The sequence below is a fragment of the Lygodium microphyllum genome, unplaced genomic scaffold, assembly GCF_053477565.2.
Source record: "Lygodium microphyllum isolate KBCC unplaced genomic scaffold, Lygodium_microphyllum_v1.1.10 scaffold_34, whole genome shotgun sequence".
Lineage (NCBI taxonomy): Eukaryota > Viridiplantae > Streptophyta > Polypodiopsida > Schizaeales > Lygodiaceae > Lygodium > Lygodium microphyllum.
In genome coordinates, this window is record NW_028229517.1 from 593,210 (window position 1) to 608,575 (window position 15,366).

Sequence of the window (15,366 nt, forward strand, 5' to 3'; positions counted from 1 at the left end):
TTGATGAATGCTTGTTTTGATTCACACATAAGATGCAATAGACCCGCATAATAATGGTTTATTAAAAAGGATAAATTCATTACAAACATTCGAAAGGTGGAGTTTGCGAAGTGCTTGCATCAGGAGAAGCAAATCGCATCTAGATGCTATGCTTGCTTTGATTCACGCATAAGATGCAATAGACCCGCACGAGAATGGTTTATTAAAAAGGATAAATTCATCGCAAACATTCGAAAGGTGGAGTTTGTGAAGTTCTTGCATCAAGAGAAGAAAATTGCATCTAGATGCTATGCGACAAATCCATACGTAGCATGAACGGCATACAAGGTTCCAAGGTATTGTGGACTCTCCTTTTTATGCAAATAATAGACACTCATTTCCCCACACTGAAACTATGTTGTAGCCTGTATGCTTGGTGGATTGCATGGTAAGTAATTTAGCTTAGGGGAAACTCAATCTCGGATGTCTAAGATCTTTGCCCAAGCCCTCGCTAATATCACGAATCTATTAGTCCATTGGGATCTTGATATTGTGCATAGTTAACACAAACAACAACCATAAGGATTAGTATTAAGATGCCTTGAGATATGCCCGATAGCGACTATGTTTATCAATCCTATTCGGGGTTGGGCTAGATGAAACAACAACTCTAGGGCAAACAAAGAGTTCAAGGAATTAGGAAACCCTAAGTCAAAGGAAAGACCGATGCTTTTGTACTTGTTGGGAAGAAGGCTAGGTTATCGATCAATGTAGGTGATTAATAGAATTTATGGCTTGTATAGTGTTTGAAACCGTAACATATGGCTTAGCCGAAAGAAGGATATGTTATTTAAATTTTACATGGAATCGTTGAGATCCCAAGGGGGAGAGCAAATATGCGATGAAAAGGTTATCGCGACTATTCATGCAATGTTTGGAAAAAGAATACCACTTTTTTGTTGATTGATCAAAAAAAGTCCTAAATGCTTTTGCATTAAACTGATTGCTGGGATGTGATTTGGATGATTATTCCAAGTGTTTTTGTTTGATGGTAAATGCATGGCAAGGGTCAATGATGACAAGTTTCCATGGGGAATAAAGAAATGTTTTCCTAGAAAATGATATTAGGTTGATTGCCTTGATTGTGCTTGATTCTTAATTGGGTTAATTAAGGAAGGATATTTGCGCAGGTGGATCATCTCCAAGGTCACACCGTGTTTCAACCCGAGAGGGCACTACTCGATTCACAGGTCGAAGGTCGAGTGGTGAAAAGGCCAACCACAGAAGTTTGTCTCACTCCTAGGTCACTTGGGGTCAGTGGAGCTCTAGATACCCCTTGCCTAGTCTGGAACGGAGTTGTAGACTACCGTGAGCCTAATGTCTAGGGCATTGGAAGATCCTATTCTAGATATTGAATGGAAATTATGGTGCCATGTGATTTGGACCGTGTACTTTTGTTGGATAGAGGGGATACATAATTTCTTCTGTATGGAAAGGAAACACAATATTAGTGAGTTTGGGAATCTCCCAGTTTCCATTTTTTTAATACTAAAAAGTTGGCACACGAATAACATGCCCATAAGTTTCTCAAAACCATATGATGTGACCTATTAGTGGAAAGCGCTTGAAAAATGGGATCTATTGAGCTATACAGCACTCGATTTGGAGTTATAGTGTTCAAGTTATGACAAATCCAAAGTTTTGACCTTGTGTCCCAAACTTATGGAAAATTTTTATATTCCCCAATATGGTGTTAGGAGATAAAGATTAACTTGAAGATAAGTTAAGGAATTTGTTTGAACTTTTTTGTCAAAGGATTTCTTGCTCTGTATTCGTGTTTGTGCCATAAATTGCGTGAACAAACCATGTTCCCTGAAAGGCTTAATTAATGAAGCTGATTTTAAATGTCACACATAAATGTGATAGGACCTAATTAGAAAACTCAAGCTACCAAGGGAACTGGATGGGCAGAACCCCCGACGAATCTATCCTACAGTAGGGTGGTCCCAGAAACCTGGGAGGCTTCTCGTTCTATAGTCGTACGACCTTTAGGTACTATTAGGTTAGAGTTCTAATTCATGATGTTTTAGGGGACCGGAATGGGACTATACCCTATGGGTAGAGAGGTTGAGTAGCACATCCCTCGCGTTTCCCATTCTCTTTGAACCAAGTGTGGCATGGATCTGCTTCGGCTTGGGTATCTCTGCGTAAAGTAGGATGTCTAGGACCCGACGCTAGAATGCTATCAAGAGACCTTGACCACTTGAAACCCAAATTTCAGGTCAATCCTAGTGGGTTCAACCAACGTTCCATTGCAAGGTGGCGGACTAGGGCAACCCTAGGCGACAAACCTTGTGACATTCCATCGGAGTGCTGGGCGCGTCGCTTAGATTCATCTCTCGATGGACCACTAAAAACGTGCTTGGGGGAAGGTTACATGCCCATAAGAATTTGGGGCTGAATCGACATGACCATGTCCATTATAATGGTGTTGTCCCATGAGAAATATTGCCCCCTACTTGCTTGACCATGATATGGTCTTTGTTCTTCAAACTTCTCTTCATGGATATGTTTTGGAATAGTTGATGGCTGAATATAGAAAGTTTTGTAGAAAGGATCACGCCCATGTGTGTCTTCATCATGCTTAGTGTTAGTATGGATCCTCTCTTATGGGTCTTGACCATGAGAGGTTGCATCAAACTTTGGCTGATAATGAGGCTAAAATTGAGATGGTTGAGCTCTAGATGGCTCTCCAATCTCATAATGCCCCATAACCTTAGGTGTTGTGATCCTTGGCTGCTCCTCAATAATAGGAGGGCTTGGAACACTTGGGATTGCTATAGGTAATATTCTCTCACTTAAGAGACTCACAAGTTTGTCAATGCCCGAGTTCATTTCCCTTATATCATTGGATAGTTTCTGAAAGTTATTAGAATCCGTAGATACAAGAGTTATGCCAACCCCATTTGCTTGATTGTTGATTGCAACATGAGTTGAACTCATTTCCACCCCCTCATTATCATGGCTCATATGGTAAATAGTTTCTTGGTAAGCTTCATGCTCTTTCTTGCTAGTAATCCCTTAAATTATCATTGATAGTATCCATAATGGAATCCTTCTTCTTGTTTTTGGCCATAGGCAATAATCTATCTTAAGTAAATAGTAGTAGTAAAACTCAAATATCTAAAGCTTCAATTATCCAAATGATGAATTTATTGGCTTTGCTTGAATCTAAGGATGTCTCCTTTCCAATGAGCTATCAAACATTGAAAATGGTTTAGTACAAAAATTTCTGTAGGCAATTTTCAGTGGTTGTTTACAATTCCATGCACCCTGCAAGTACAATCTCTACAAGGACCCAAGACAAGTTGACTAATCCTACTGTGACCATAGGAAAGTAATCCAATAATGAATTCTTGTTTGCATTCGATGTCACATTCTTCAATGTTGAACTGAAGTACTTCAATGCATCAATAAGCATACATGTTGCTCTGCATATCTCTGCCCATATTTACCAAGTGTTTCATGCTATCATACATTTGCCCACATATCATACTACACATACATTTTTCAATACATCATGGAGTCATTTGCCTAGCACATCATGCTGTAGGCCGAGTACATCACTCTTTATGTCGGTACTTGCCACTAAATTAAAAAATGTGTGGAATCTGTGACTTGAAGGATTTGCGAATTTCCCTCTCAAGCCAATTCACTAATAACTTGCCTAGCATCCACTTTTTCTTGTGGGAAATGACATGGTAGATCAATACTAGGCTAATAAAACAACATGAAATGCATGGATTGAAAGAAAATAGGTATTATTTCATGATATGTAAGAATTGAGTGAAATGGGTTAGAATTTTAAATGGGAGTAGGTGGGAAATACCTTCAATAGTGACTCATTGCATTATAGTTGTTTTTTTAATTCACTTACCATTGGGCACAAATTTTCTCATGACATTTGAGACAACAATCAAACAAGGCAATGCCAACGTTAGGGAGAAATAGATGAGAAATTTGGAAGCTAAAGTATGATTATGGCAATGAAATCAGAGTGGTTTGGTAATCATTACCATCTATGAAAGCTCTAGTAAAAGATCATGTAATACATTTAGGGATATGGAGAAATTTCTTATCAATTTAACCTCTCTTTCATCAATTGGGTAAGCTCAACAATAGGATATTCAAGAGAGATTAAAATATATTCGGAAATGCCTCTTATACTTGGGGTTGAAGAATATTGTTGATGTAGAACCCTTTGACAAGAATGGCTTCAATTTAGCCTAAAATTGACCAAGATTCTTCATTATAAGCTTGCTCCATGTTGGACTTCAGCCTTGTAGTATGGTCTTCTCCTTCAAGCTCCATACATACTCCATTGAACCAAGATTTGTTGAATGTAGCCAAAATCCCCTTCCTTTTTTTTATATAATGAAATGCCTTGTAGAATAGTAATAGGTATTCCAAAAGGGATTGAAGACTCCAAATTGAAGAAAAGTCCAACCAATTATTTCAAGAATATTTGAAGTCTATGCTATCCATATGGCTAGGTTGCAGAGTCTATCATCATGAAAGATAGAATTACAGGCAGGGCCAGAGGCTTTGAATTTGTGGCCTTCGTTGATCCAACAGTTGACAGAGTTCTTCAAGAAATGCATATGATCAATGGAAACATGGTTGAATGTAAGATGGCTTTTCCCTAGAGAAGAGCAGTAAAACTTTTCAAAATAGTAATACAACTTTTGCAACAAGGTCTTGCTTGGACCAAAAAGATTTTTGTAGGTGGATCAGTATATACTGTAACAAAGGAGGATTTTAGAAACTACTTTGCTTTTGTCAGAATTTGTAGCAACAATAGGTGGTGATGATACATGCTCCTCCAGCTTTCTAGACTAAAAATAGTAAAGGCACATATGTAGCAATCAGAGAGTTATGTGAAAGAACTATTTAAACTGCTACTAAAATTGTAATCTGAGCTTGTATCACAAGATCCGGTAAGGTCTAATGTCATTGATGTATTGCTGAATGTGAATTCTGATGTTGTTAATGTCTTACTAAATGACAACTCTGTTGATTTTCCATCTTGAATGATGATTCTATTAATGCATCGGCATTTACTGTCAGCATTTACTAATGCTTCATGTAATGATCCTCTAGAGCATTTATTGGTGCTTCATGTGATGATCCTCTAGATGTGTTGTACTCTTTTGAGTTACAACCAAGGCAGAGGTGCTGAAGAAATTTCCATAAGAATTGGTTTGTCGTTTCACTTAAGAATGCAGATAAAAGTCACAGGTAAGATCAACCAAGTCGCTAAGCAATTCATAAAAAATTTCCTTAACTCGTTCTTCCCAATAATCATTATCAACGGTAGAGACAATTTGCTGCGACTGTGAGGTGCCTCCTCCAACAGATCTAGAGGAGTCCTCTAGCAATCGACTAAAATTCATATCCATGCACATCACCATTCCATCTCCCCATGGGAAACCTTGGACTTAGTTGAACATGGGAATCTCAATTCTACTTCACAGGGGAATCGTGGACAAGCCACCCCTAACATCAATCTAATGCCCACCTAAGAAAGACCACTTTTTAATCAATCAAAGGAAGGAGTGAGGTTAACACCGCACTTGGTTCAAAGAGAGTGAGAGACAGGGGAGAGTGTAACTCGATCCCCCTACCCATAAGGTAAAATCTCAGCTCAGACCCCCTAAAATGATGTTAAACCTGGTAACTAATCCTACCGATATTGGGAGGGTCACGATTTAATTAGCTTTATCTAGTGTTGGAAAGTTACCCGACTTATCGAGTCCACCCAGCCATAGGCATCTAATTGTCGGGATCAAAGCCCCCCACTTTCCTCGATGAGTTTGCTTAGTTTTCTAATTAGCAAAGCATACTACCACATTGATTGGACATATAAAATCAACTTGCTTTTATTACTCTGTTAAACTGGGTTTGTTAAACTCAACCTTTAGCACATAACAAAAATTCAAAAATCAGATAATTTATTTCACCATTACTCCGCAGAGTGATACAAAGCTGTCTTTCTGCATAAAGACACCGTTGAGACTAGGATAGGACCTTCCAATCCGTTAGGATTAGGCTGTATGTGATCGCACTCTGTCCGTGGTCAACAAGGAAATTTACTGGCTCCGAGCCCCTCTAAGATTCCTTGAGCCTCAAGAGCCGTCCTACATAACAAGGGCACTTACCACTTAGCCCTTTGCCCTCTCAAATGCTCGAGTGATCAAAATCAAAAACACCTACCTCCCTCGGGAGCATAAGACCCCCACCTGCAGGTGAGCTTTTCTACACTCTGCAGAGTGTAAGGGAGCATTGGGTTGGCGACCCCAATGTCAAAACCACCACAATCCACAATTCGTTTGGCTATGCAAGCCCGGAATCATAAGAGCCATAATTCATCATTCACAATTCCAAAAGCAGTCATAACCATAAGACATGACATTTTAACACAGTTTTCAATGCGATGTAAAGAATCTATCCTCTTCATCAATTTCTGTGTTCCTTCCTAAAAAGTACTTGACAATACTAACATGCTTTTACAATTCTAAGTAAGTTCTAACTAATTGTGATCCCTATCTTAGGTACTAACCTGATTATCTCTGTTTGGCCATCCATCGTGACTACGGTTTATAGCCGCAATCTTGATTTGTTGTGGGATGGCTGGTTCTTCGATTTGAATGGGTTTGGGGTTAACTTCTACTTGTGCTTCAGCATCATGTTGAGGTTCGTTAGCAACAGTGGCGACCACTTCCTCGTGTTGGAGAGGTCTTTGAGCGTGACCTCGCTCAGTATCTCAACATCTCTTGGGAGCCATGGAAGAAGCTTGATGGGTTTGGGCAGCACTTTTGCGCAGGGGTGGAGAGAGAGAGAGAGAGAGAAAGAGAGACTTGGCTAATTTGCAACAGAGCTTCGTCGTATCAATAGCAGTAGAGGGCCTTTTGCATGGGTCATTGTGTGTTTGTGTGTATGTGTATTTGACGTGACGCTCTACCCCTGTTTATATAGTAGTGAGAGGGGGGGGTAAAGAGAGGTCACCTACTTTTTGGCATTTTTAATGACATCATCGATGACAAATATTTTTGTTTATTTCTACCCTACAACTTGTTTGGATCATAGCTTTGTCATATGAACTCCACAAATAGATGTTCAAATACTTAAAACGATCGAAACGTATCTGGCCAACATGTTAGTGGGGGCAGAATTGCGAATATCAATAAAAAATATACGAAAATAATGATTTTTGTAAATCGCATTACTTTTATCAATCTTTTGTCTTGGAAGACTTATCTCCTTGAAAATTAGTCACAGTATATATTTGGATCCATCTAAAGTGGAAATTAAGTCATCTAAACATGATACCAGAGATTTCAGACTATTCTAGTAAACCACTCCTGGTTCCTATAAATCCTGTAGAGATTCTGTAGTTTTTTTCCATGTGTGGATGGACAACATAAATCAATTTTCTTTGGAATTTATACACACATTGTTTATTAAAATAAACTAAGTAATGGGGAATTACATTCTCCCCTCCTTATAGAAATCGAGATGTCCTCATCTCGAGAGAAACTGGGGATAGTCTTTCATAAGGGTTGCCTCATCGACCCACGTGGCATCTTCTTTAGGATAATCCTTCCATTGTACTAGGTATTCTCTTAGAATTTGAATTCTTAGAGGTTTTTCCCTTGTATCTAGAATCTTCTTAGGTTGCATTTCTAGAATCCCTTGGGTAGTAGGCATGACTATTTGTTCTTCTTTAAGCACATGATCGAGGTTTGGTACATAAGGTTTCAATAGGCTTACATGAAATACATTGTGAATCTTGAGATAGGGTGGAAATTTGAGCTTGTAGGCTTGCCTTCCCATTACTTTGATTACTTGATATGGTCCACAATACCTTGGACTAGGCTTTTTGTATTTCCCCAAGGATAATGAGCTCTCTTTGGGTCTTACCCTTAGAAACACCATGTCACCTTCCTTGAATGTTCTTATGGATCTTTCAAGATCTGCATAGGATTTTTTCCGATCTTAAGCAGCTTGGATGTCATGTCGGATCAATTTTATTTGTCCGTCCATCTCTTCAAGCATAGCCTTAGAAGCCTCTACTTTGAGATTGGGATCTGAGAAGTTTAGGGGTGTATGACATTCTTGCCCATACAAGTCTTGGAATGGTGACATCTTGATTGTTTGTTGAAAGGCAACGTTATAAGCAAACTCCACCAAAGGTAAATGTTCAATCCACCATTTTAGTTCTTTACCACAATAAGACCTTAGAATATCTTCAATGGTCTGGTTCACCCTCTCAGTTTGGCCATTAGTTTGAGGATGATAAGCAGTACTGAAGCATAGCTACGTTCCAATTGCTTGAAATAGGCAAGTCCAAAACTTAGAGGTGAAGCTGGAGTCTCAATCACTGACTATGCTCTTTTGGCAATCCATGTAACCTAAATACCTCTTTGATAAAGATTCAAGAAATGTCAAATGACTTATAAGTTTTTTTGACTGGGATCAAGTGTGCAACTTTTGTCAATCTATCAACCACTACCATGATGGAGTCATATCCACCAACAACAGTAGGTAATCCAACAACAAAGTCTATACTTATTGACTCCCATTTCATTTGTGGAATGTCCAAGGGTTGTAACTCTCTAGGCATCTTAATCCTTTCTGCCCTTGACTCTTTGACAAGTCAAGCACTGAGTTACATACTTTAATACATCCCCTTTTAATCCTGGCCAGTGATAGCTCTTATGAATTGTGTTGAGTGTCTTGGCATACCTCGAATGTCCTACAATGGGGCTATCATGTGCTTCCCATAAGATCTTGGCCTTCACTTCTGGTCTTTTTTGGATTACAAAGGCGGTCATGGTAATATAGACAACCATTGCTAGTACGATAATCCTTAATATTAGACCTTTCTTTGTCAGAGCTTCCCCCTTGAAGTACCTTAGCCATGAGTCCTTCATATTCTTTATCTTGAGAAATAGCTTGCCGTACAAGCTCAAGTACAAGGTTATCAGGTATGGATACGATTCTTAAGCTTCAAACTTCTACAAGGCTATTAAGAAGGGCTTTATGGCTTAATGCATCTATAACAACATTGTCCTTCCTTGGATGATATTCGATTTTAAAATCAAATTCTTGTAGTATCTCTATCCATCTTGTTTGTCTCATGTTTAGTTCAGCTTGGGTGAAGATCCACTTAAGACTTTTATGATCTGTCACTAAAGTGAATTCCCTTCCCAATAGATAGTGTCTCCACAGTTTCAAGGCATGAATTACTGCGAGTAACTCAAGGTCATGAGTAGCATAGTTGGATTCATAGGGTTTCAATTTTCTAGAAGTATAGGCCACTGGTCTTCCTTCTTGTAATACCATCCCACCAACTGCAAGTCCACTTGCATCAGTGATGATCAAATGGTTGATTGAAGTCAGGGAGTTTTAATACGGGTGCAGTGGTTACAATAGATTATAATGGTGCTATTATAAAATTTCATTTTTATCTATAAGATCCAATGCAAATTTCTAATCCATGTACTTTTTTAGTTTTGTTATATTGTTGCCCTAAAAATGTAGCCTTAATTTTATAAGTATACAGAACAGTTTTAAGTTGCAATTTTTAGACTATCTTTTTCGAAACAAAGTCATGCGTACTTCTGTCATCATGCAAAATAGTCATTTCATTATTATGGATTTTACATCTCATTTTCAATAAAGTACGGATAGAAATTTTACCAGCAGGTTCGTTAATGTTGTTAGAGTTTTCTCCCATAAGCGTGACTTTATTAAAATCACGCATCATTTCAAGGTCTTCTGTTGCTTCATCAGCTCCAAGATAATTTAAATGTGTAGTAGGCTTTTTCCAATCACGAGTCTTGCCATAGAACAATGACTTGCAATATGGCTAGAGTGATGACAAGCTCAACACATGCGGACATTAATGATGGACCACATAGTTAGATGGGTCCACACGTCTATACTTAGCATGTCGGTCTGATGATTCCCATTGCTCCTACACTACAAGTTCTTGGTCCAAGTTTATAGGGTCACACTCCTCTCCTTGAGGGATAGCCACATGTGGGACTTAAAGTGGCTTGGCTTGAAATTTTTTGCATGTTAGTTCTATCTGCTCTCTCCGCCTGTGCCTCATCTCCACCATTCTTTCAAGTGTTATGGCGCTATATGTGATTGCACTCCGTCCGCGGTCAACATGAAAATTTACTGGCTCAAAGCCCCTCTAAGATTCTCTGAGCCTCAGAGCCGTCCTACATAATAGGGGCACTTACCACTCAGCCCTTTGCCCTCTCAGGTGCTCGAGTGATCAAAATAAAAAACACCTACCTCCCTCGAGAGCGTAGGACCCCCACCTACATGTGAGTTTTTCCACACTGCACAGAGTGTAAGGGAGCATTGGGTTGGCGATCCCAATGTCCCAAACCACCACAATCCACAATTCGTCCAACTGTGCAAGCCCGGAATCATAAGAGCCATAATTCATCATTCACAAATCCAAAAGCAGTCATAACCATAAGACATTTTAACACAGTTATCAATGCGATGCATAGAATCTATCCTCTTCATCAATTTTTGTGTTCCTTCCTAAAAAGTACTTGATAATACTAACATACTTTTACAAGTCTAAGTAAGTTCCAACTAATCGTGATCCTTATCTTAGGTACTAACCTGATTGTCTCTGTTTGACCATCCATCGTGACTACGATTTATAGCCGCAATCTTGATTTGTTGTGGGATAGTTGGTTCTTCGATTTGAATGGGTTTGAGGTGTAATATTCCTGCCATAACACTTCATAAAACAAGTTTGGGCTTGAAATGTTTTAAAAATTACTCGTTGAGTTATCACATAAGTGACGGCATGTAATATCAAATCCTGCATTAAATCAATTCTGTAATCTGACATGAGAAGACGCCTCAATGAACCCAGCCAACAAAAAAGCAAATACATCTCATAAATAATATTACGACGGCTTTATCATAATATTTCCCGCATTATATTTGATTTAGCATTCCCGATTCCATTTAATGCATCAAAGATCGCATTGATTTTGCAACGGCAAGACGAATTGCAAAAGCCTTAATCTGTAGACAAAGAACGCGCAAGAACAAGCATGATATTGAGTAAGTTAAGTATCAAAGAGTATGGCATGACTTTATAAACTAGATAAGTCATGAGGTAACTTGGCCAAAAACTACCATATGAAGTCAATTTAATGAAAAAAATACGTTTTTGAAAAAATATGCCAAAAAAATCATGACGTTTTTTACACCTGGAGGGAGAGAAAGCATTTTAAAATCATCCCCATGCCACCATCTAACAGGCAGGCAATCAAAAAGAATTTTTTATCAAGCTTACTTAGCTCTTGACAAGTAGCCAAAATAATGAGTGATTGCATGCGTCCCCCTCATGGCTATAAATACAACCCCTCTCCTTCACAAAGAAAGCAAGAAGGAAGACCTCTTGATGATGGAAAAATTTCTCTACATCTCTTTTCCATTCTAGCTTGAGCCTCGAAGAAGGAAAATACCCCTCTTCTACCTCATTTCTATTTTCTCTACTCCTTGTTGCGCCTTTATTCCATATAGCCATATCGCTAAGAACACAATATTAGTGAGTTAGGGAATCTCCCAATTCCCATTTTTTGAATACTAAAAAGGTGGCACCCAAATAACAGGCCCATAAGTTTCTTAAAACCATATGATGTGACATATCATTGGAAAGCGCTTGAAAAATGGAATCTATTGAGCTATAGAGTGCTCGATTTGGAGTTATAGTGTTCAAGTTATGACAAATCCAAATATTTGACCACGTGTCTTAAACTTATGGGAAATTCCCATATTCCCCAATATGGTGTTTAAGTAAAATGTTGGCAAAAATTTTCTAGATGGCCACCAACTCTCCCTGAGCTACCACATTAATTTCACCTGGCATCCATGGCTCCACAAGATTGCAAAAATTCAAGAAGCCCATTTGAAGCAAAAGAAGCAAGAAACGCATCAATGGAGAAAATGACATGGTAAGAATTGGTGAAACCCCCATTATTAAAAACTTGATAGAGGTAACATCTCGTCGGTTTGGAAAAAAATAATCTTTTATAAGCTTATCGCTATATTTGGCTTTAAATGATTATAAACACATTTTAAAGAAATTTCATATGAATTGTCGGGGCCTAAGTAATATAATAATAAACTATTCAGTGAAAAAACTTTCACTTGAAAAAGGATTATATGCCTATCATGAAGAAAATATCAATATTTTATAATTTTTCTCTAAAAGTGTCTATCTCTATTTCATTTTTCTAATGATAAACAAATGCATATGAGTCTTATAATAATTTATAGAAAATCATTTAGATAATATCATGAAATAATCAATGCATTAAATCAACAAAAAATTGTATAGGAAAATATAAACTAGATGTGCATAAACTAGGTGCGTAGTAATATAATTCGATGTCTAAAAGATGAAAGAAAAATTACACTTATAATTTTTGCATTGCTTGGAATAAAGTTTTTAGAAAAACAATTAGCATTGCATTTATGACATAGCTAAATGAAAATTGATATTCCTAGATACTGTTGAAAGTTCGACAAACGGTCAGACATCGTCGATTAAACCATAGAATACGAGTAGAATAAAATAAAAATTATTTTCTTACTGAAAACATACACAATGTTAATATTAATGGCTATTAGCGAGAGCGTCAATATCATGAGTCGACCCACATATGAATCAACGAGAAAACCTTACCTAAAATATCAAGGATGTCGAAGCAAGAACAACTATGAAATACTCGACAACCTTGAAACTATCAGTATCAGGAAATTAAATAAATATCAAAAATCTGTAAGACTTATTGGACATTGATAAGAATTTTTTGATACAAATTTTGAGAGCGGAATTTTGGTGCCAAGAAGTGCTTAAAAATAGCTAAAAATTATGAATATCAAGGGAAAAATATTCAACGTCGAAGGCGACAACTCAATCTAGGACGATTTTAGGCGCCAAAGTGCTTTAAAGGCGCTCGAGCGACACTTGTTGATTTTTCATAATTTTTCAGACAGTCGTGCGGGTTGACACGAGTTACCGGCCAATGCGGAATGCTGAGCTAGATGCCCAGGATTTTTCAGAGCTCAATTCCGAGTCCGGACGGGAAAATGGCCACAAAATGGTCAAGATATGAAAAGGTGGACACTTGGGAGGCCAAAATTGAGCATGCCTTTTGAGTTTGGACCCCCCCCCCCCCCCCCCCCCCCCCCAAAAAATTTTTAACATGGAGAAAGAATGAAGGGGGATGAAAAAACGTGGAGGAAGATGGCACCCGAAATTTGCTCTTCATGGCATGGAGAGGGTGATGGCTAGCTGTGAATAACCCCCCCAATCGATTATGGGGCTTGAATCCCTCCTGGATGCTGACTCTATCGCCGTGCTTCGCTCGTCCAATGGCGGTCTCTGTGAAGAATTCTGATTTCAATCTTTCTCTCTCCTCCCTCTCTCTCCCCTAAAGGCAGATTCATGTGGTGAAGAGGAAGAAGAAGAATTGATGATGGATGCTTGTCCAATGAAGACCGGATTGCTCCATGGTGTAAGAAGATTGAAGATTGCTGATTGTGGACTGTCATGAGCATTCATGGTGGCTGAAAATCAGTCTCGAGATATGGCAAATAAAAACCCGCAACCCTCAAAGAACGGTAATCTCATTTTTACAAAGGAAAATTGTGTTTTTATGCAATTTGCTTCATGAATACTTGTTCCCATGAGATGATAATGTATTATAATGTTGTCTTCAATGTCTTTCAACTGTTTATGCTCAGAAAATCAGAGAATCATAAGGGTTGTGGATGAAATTAGTAGTGGAAAACCCGTAAATATGCAAAATATGGAAAAATTGGGTGTTTTTGAGATATCAATGTAAAATATCATAAGACACACCAACTAAACTTGTCTTTTTGCTGCAAATGAACTTAAGGGCCACAGCCCATAACCCATTTTGAATTTTCAGTCATTAAATATTGGAAAAAATAAGAGAAAAATGGAAAAAATAAGGAAAAAATAGGGGGAAAATGGATTTTGACTGCCAAAAATTAAGGAAAAATAAGAACCATGTTTGTGGATGTATGGGGAGTCTAAAGTATGAGGTTTAGCCTCAATTCAGCCCTACCTCTATGTTTTAGTGAGTTTTATGGCTTTTTATGCAATAAAAATGTGGAAATTTAACCCTAAACGTATGCACCATGCGCAACCTAAACGGGTGAGGGGGTTGGAGTGTATTAAAAAGCGTGTAAATGTTGAATGAAATGATAGAAAGTTTGCTGATTTTTTTATGCATACCATATAGATTGGACGATATTTAAAGATTAAGAACCTTGTAGCACGAGGGTTTCTTGGTGCTAGGTTCATGCAACGCTGTGTACGAGTGATAGAGAAATTCATGGAAAGAATGCTTTTGCACTAAGCACCAAAGCTGATTTTATTAATTGTTTGAGCATGTGGACATTCACAATTTGCATGAAGCATGAAATTTAAAAAATATCAGACAATACCTCCTGGATGCATAGCAATTGCTTTTTAGAGGAATATGACCAACGTTGAGTGAGTAAGGTTGTCCAAGATGTAGGCTAGGCATTGGGTCTAAGGGAAAGAAAGTGAGGAAGCATGGTATATCTCCTGGAAATACGCGAATCATAAAAGAGAGGAGTTTATGTGCGTATGTTATATATGTCTAGCGACACATCGAGGGGCCAATCCCCAAGGTGTAGGAGAGTTGCAGTGAGGTAGCGGCATTCAGCCATTGGAGGACCTCCTATGTTTGTGCTTCATGCTATTTGGCAATGTGCTGGGACTCCCTCTGAGGAGTGTTGATTGGGTTAGAGTTGGACTACAAGACGTGATACAAACGCACGATGTTTAGGAAGATGATGTATGTGTCATCCACGCTCCTGGTGGCCGCGAGGCCGTGGGGTTGTTGAGCGCATGATAGAGGTCCGGCTAGTGCATGAGCCAGTGCCGGCCCGTTTTAGGTCACATCAAATTCTAATGTCTAAACAGACTTGGAAAAGCTTTTGAAATATTGCTAAGTGTGGGTTAGGACAGGGCAGTGCATGAATTGCATGCCATAGGTATAAATGCCTATATTATCTTTTAGGGAAAAAATACCAAGTTTTCATAAGGATAAAAGAGATTTCAGGTTCGCGAAATAACTTGCGGATCCGAAAAAAAGAGGTGCAAGTAGGAAGTGAAACCCTAAGAATAAGGTGGGACCTTAAAAGAGAAACCCTAGAATTGGGTGGGGATGTTTCCTATGCTAAAAACACTTGCTACTGTTTCCTTTTTTTATTTGTGCA